A 6,000-nucleotide genomic window follows, 5' to 3' on the forward strand; every position below is an offset into this window, starting at 1 on the left:
GTGATGCGTTTTATTTCTTTACCTCTCTTTCTATTTTTTTTATATTTCTATCTTTTCTTTTTTAAAATAATATATGAAAAATAAAATTAGTTGATCATCTTTTTAATAATACACTCTTGTATTAAGAAAATCTAGCAATAGCATGAAAACAACTGTTTTATACGGATGTGGCTGATTCCACCTCTAATCTTCTTATCGATGAAACATATTATTGTTGTTTAGAGATATCGTCTATTCTTGGGTTTCCAGACAATGAATGTCCACTATTTTCACAGACCTTGCACGTCATGCGAGCATCCAAAGCTTGAACTGTCTAGTTTGAGCCTTGTCTTGTGAATAACCCTCAAATTTTTTGAGGATGAGATCGAACTTTGCAGCGAACATGTCGGTTTTCTTGACAGTGTGCTACATCCTTTGTTGGATGTAGCTCGTTCAGGAGTTAATGAGAATAAAGCTCCACCATCAACAGCGTCTACATGATCACAGGCTGTTTGAGTCACTCTGTTGTAGAAACTTTAAAGTATGAACCAATTGTCCATTCTGTAGTGTAGAAACGCTAGGATGTACTCTTGAAGTCGCTCCCAAGCTTCAAGAATGGTCTTATTGGATGCTTGCTGAAAGCTCAAAATTTCCCATGAAGAGCATTTGTTTTGTCCGTCGGAAAGAACTTCCCGAGGAATGTCTTGGTGCAATTATCCCAAGTATTTACTGCACTTTTGTTAGGATAGAACCACTATTTCGCTCTCCCCAGAAAAGAAAAACGGAAACAGACATAGCCGGATCGCGTCTTACGACGCTCACTTGATCACAAAAGTACTGCAAAGCTACAGAAATTGCTGGAAGTGAGCGCTGGCATCCTCATTGGCCTTGCCACAAAAGGAACTGGCCTGCATCATTATAATTAGACCCGTCTTGATTTCGAAATTATCCCTCCAGTACTAACTTTTGGCCCAACAGGGGCATTGGAAGCAAAAGGAGCAGAGTAATCATGGAGAGTCTTCTAGGCCATGGAACTGGAAATGGATAGCGTACTAATGACTGGATCAGTTGCTGAGAATGTACGCTAAGGAGGTACGACACAAGGTCGAACTCTTCTAAAAAATGATTGTGCGTGAAATTTTGTGGCAAATCAAAACTGGTCATACACTACCCTTTTTTGACCAAAAAAAGGAGAAAACAAGCCAAGTTAGCTAGTTTAGCAAATAAATACCCATTTTGATTTTGTTCATAACCTCGCCTACTTAGTTAACCTGTGTCTTCCTAGTAACGGCACTAAAAATGTTTGTTGATATTTTGTAACATCTTATCCAGATACAAGGTTACTAGATCTATCCCCGGTAATGACACCAGAAATGCAAATGATATTTCTTGGGGCAATCACTAGAAACGGGGCTATTCATGAACCATGAATCATTCTGCGAGCGCACAGAATTACCGAAATAGCATTTTACCCGAGAGCATTTTGGGGTGTCATTTATATTTTCGCAGGGAAGGCAGCGGCTAAGTTGTGTAGGAAGATTAATGAACTGATTTCAATGGAATATTTAAATCCATAAACAGGGGTAAGATAAATATTGGAGAGAAGTAGTGTGACACACAAGTTCATACTCAGCTCAAATAAAAGATAAAAGGAAGGGAGAAAGAAAAAATTTAGCTGCTCTTGTTTTAAATATTCTTAAGTTAATTATACAGATTACTAAGCATTTTATACTTTGCATATGGTTAGCCTAATTTTAGTTAACCTAGTACTACTGGGAGACCGCTCATGATCGGCAGATAAATCTAACCGAGTTATCACGGTACTTTATGGACCTCCTACCCCCTAACCGAACGTGAAGGATTACAATGACACAAAATAGGGCTATCACCACCTGCAGGCTACCTCTACAAACCGTGTGAAAGGGCAACATCCATCAACATTTAACTAACCCAGACACCAAATCTACATTGTTAAGTGATACTCTAGTAACTCGCGTGGAGCCCCCACCTTTCGGATGGACAGACATCAAGAGCAAACTTTCGAATACTGAAGCGGGTCCTAGTGAACTAAAGCTTGTTGTCTAACCAAGCAAAAGATATAATAATAGAGCAAACTAATCATGAAATCTATATCTGACACCGCATCAGATAGATCATGCAGATATAAATATCTGTAAGACAAGTCTATTACAAACGACCTAGTATTACAAAGGAGAGCTAGAGACGAACTCATACCTATAGTCCAAAGCAACCTTAGGGACCCAAAGACTACAACTTCACCTAAACTCCACTAGCCTAAGAGCTAAACAAGAGAATGACTCATATTTATAGAGGGTGCAAGGGGAGGTCTCTTGGCTGATTTGCAGCAGGTGAGGCGTCCTAAACCGACTTAAGGAAGCTGCTTGGAAACTGTTGGCCAAGGGAGAAAGGCGGTGGCGTCTTGGGCCGGTCAGCCGACTGGGGTGGTTGGCTGACCTATGGTGGGCCCCAACCACCCTAGCTTTGGCTGGGGAGCTGCCCTGTGGGCCCTAAAGCCCAATATTAGTTATTGGTGTACTATTTTGATCGGTTCGTACTGCATGTGGACCTTTTTGATCCTTTGCATGACATGTGTCGTGTTCTAATTGGTCGAATAATTTTTCCTTGGATCATAAGGTGCTTGCAACCTTCATTTTAGCTCATTTTCCAATATTTCATATTTTCTAAGGGCATAGTGGGTTTAGCCATTATTTTAGATAAATATGAATGCAAGACATGCAAACTCTTGAGATTTTTTGATCAAATTAACGCTTCAAAATAGTCTATAGCAAGCGTCAATATTGCTCTCGAAAGTCGAGGCGCTAGAAGTAGGGTTCCTGGGAACCGTCGTCTCCGGAAAGCTTCTGAAGGTGAACGAGAAACCGGTGGCAGCCTCCATCTACATGGCAACGTGAGCGGAGAAGAAGACGCCGACGTTGGATGCCATTAAACTCGACATAAGGTCTCCTAAGATCCCCTACCTGGCGCGCCAACTGTCGGATTGCTTATCCGGCAAGTACACCAGGGAGGTGCCTGGCGGTAGAGTTTTTAGGAGGGGAGATCTCGGAGCCAAGAGCTTGATGGTAACACAAAGATGCAAGAGTTAGACAGGTTCGGCCCGCAATGAGCATAATACCCTACGTCCTGGGTTCGGTGTGGAATTATTGTTTCTTGTGGAGTTTACAATGAGCGTGGAGTTGCCAAAGATTGATCTCACTATGGGTCTCCCCACATCCCATTTATATAGACCAGGAGGTGTGGGTTACAAGTAAGGGTTTAGATCTACCTGGGTTGTTACAAGGAAGGAGGTTGGTTGACATCTGTAGCAATCCGGGCATCTTGCCAGAGCCTCCATCCTGATCCATAGAGGATCCTTCTGTCGTCCAGCCGAGTGCATGTCCTTTGGGTAGTCTTCACAGGGTCGCCAAACATGATAGTCACCCGGACGCAGGGATCCCACTCGGCAAGCAGGTACTTGGATCTACATCCGTCACACCACGAGTTGTGTAATACCCTACGTCCTTTGTGTCAGTGTTTACTGCCAAGCCTGCTCAGGGATACCCTTAGCAGTAAGGTTTGTAGGTAGGGATCGACTGCTCTGGAACTCGATGATGCAAGGAACACAAAGATTTAGACAGTAAGGTTTGTCGGTAGGGATCGACCGCTGTTAGTGTTGCAGGGGGAGACACCAACACCCTCACGTGGCTCGAAAGCTTGGCGCACGAGTCCATACACTCGTGGGATGACCTCAAGAAGGCCTTCATCGACAACTTCCAAGGGTCGCTACACCGAGTAGCTACTCGACATGCCTTATCCATGTGCAAGCAGGAGCAAGGCGAGTCGATCAGATCCTACGTCAAGCACTTCTTTGGCACAATAGCCACCATCCCCAACATCGCCGATGATGATGTCATCGACTACTTCCAGGGCGGCATCACCGTCTAGTCTCTATACCGTGACTTCGGGCGTAATCGCCCCAAAACAGTAGTGGAGCTATGAGACATGATGCAGCGCTGGGCAGACGAAGAAGAGCAAGAACGCAGTCACTTCCCATGCCATAACAACGACAACAATGGAAAGCCCCACAACGACCGTGGAGGGCCCAGCAACCAGCGGGATCCTGCGCGCAAACGCAAGCCCGACGACACTGTCGGCACTATGGATCGCATCCCGCGTGGTAAAAAGGGCGACAAGCTGCAGGACCAGTTCGACAAGATTCTTCACAACAAGAGATGTCCAATCCACCCCAAGAGCAACCACTCGATGTGGGAGTGCACGATTCTGCGCAAATCCTTCCAGTCGGTACCTGCAGTCGCTCCTAAGAAAGAACAGGACAAAGATGATGAAGACGATAAGAAAGACACGGATGGTTTCCAACAGCAACAAAACGTCGCCAACGTCATATTTGGAGGAGATCCCAGCTTCTCCAAGCGAGACCAGAAGCTCCTACTCAGAGAGTTCCTCTATGTCGAGCCAGCAATTCAGAAGCCACTAGAATACGGTGAGGTCCCCATTAACTTCTCCAGGGAAGATCAATGGACCAGCTTCTCTGAACCTGGAAAGTTCCCACTAGTACTCGATCCGGTCGTCCAAGGCTCCAAGCTTACTCGAGTGCTTATCGACGGCGGAAGTGGGGGCTCAACTTGATCTTCGCAAGCACATTGGTAAAGATGGGCCTCAACTACATGAGTCTACTCACTCCAAGCAAGGCTCCATTCTACGGCATCGTCCCCAGAAATTCCTCTACACCAATTGGCTCGGTTACTCTTCCAGTCACATTCGGTACAGAACAGAACTTCCGGACAGAATACATTAAATTCGAAGTAGCTGACTTCGAATCTTCCTACCATGCCATCCTGGGAAGACCAGCGCTAGCCAAGTTCATGCAGTACCACACTACGTGTACCTGCTCCTCAAGATGCCAGGCAACACAGGAGTACTTTCCTTACGAGGAGACCTCCTCAAGTCCTTCGAATGCGACAAGGAAGCAATAGATCATGCTGCCACAATCCGAGTCCCTAGCTCCATCAGCGAAATCTTGCTGCTGCTAAGGAACTCTCACTCAAGGAGTCGATGCCTTCCAAGAAGCCAAGCCAGTCATCGGTTAAGCCTACTGGTGATGTGGGCACCAAGACCATCCAACTACAAGAGGGAGACGACTCCAAAAACCTCCATCATCGGAGCAGGACTGGGTGACAAATAGGAACTCAAGCTCATCAAGTTCCTTAGGGCCAACCGAGACGTATTCGCGTGGAAACCAATAGATATGCCAGGGGTGCCCAAGGAGTTGATCGAGAATGCCTTGAAGGTCGACCCTAAAGCCACACCAAAGAAACAATGATTGCGCGTTTCTCACCGGACAAGCGAGAAGCCATCAAAAAAGAGCTGGCAAAACTACTCACAGTAGGGTTCATCAAGGAAGTTTACCATCCTGAATGGTTGGCTAACCTGTGCTCGTCCAGAAAAAACAACAACGAGTGGAGGATGTGCGTCGACTACACCGATCTAAACAAGCATTGCCCAAAGGATCCTTTTGGGCTACCACATATTGATCAAGTAATCGATTCTACAGTAGGATGTGTCCTGTTATCCTTCCTCGACTGCTACTCAGGGTATCATCAGATTGCCCTGAAAGAAGAAGACCAAATCAAGACGGCTTTCATTACCCCTTACGGGGCATACGCCTACAAGACCAGTCTTTCGGTTGAAGAATGCTGGTGCTACCTACCAGCGTGCGATACAGCTGTGCTTTGCCGATCATTTACATCGCAATGTTGAAGCCTATGTCGACGATGTTGTCGTCAAAACCAAGACCCAGGACCAATTCATTACTGATCTGGAAGAGACCTTCAGCAGCCTCCGAAAATTTCGGACCCGGGGCAGCGGGACTGCTTTATAGACATAGATGTTCTAGAGTAAGGGATAGCTCATAGATGTACCTTACCTCTTTGCAACTACTCGAATAGGCGTAGAACTAGCTGCAGTACAAGGAAACTACCTGAT

Source organism: Panicum virgatum, chromosome 2N (genome assembly GCF_016808335.1).
Source record: "Panicum virgatum strain AP13 chromosome 2N, P.virgatum_v5, whole genome shotgun sequence".
NCBI classification, from domain to species: Eukaryota; Viridiplantae; Streptophyta; class Magnoliopsida; order Poales; family Poaceae; genus Panicum; species Panicum virgatum.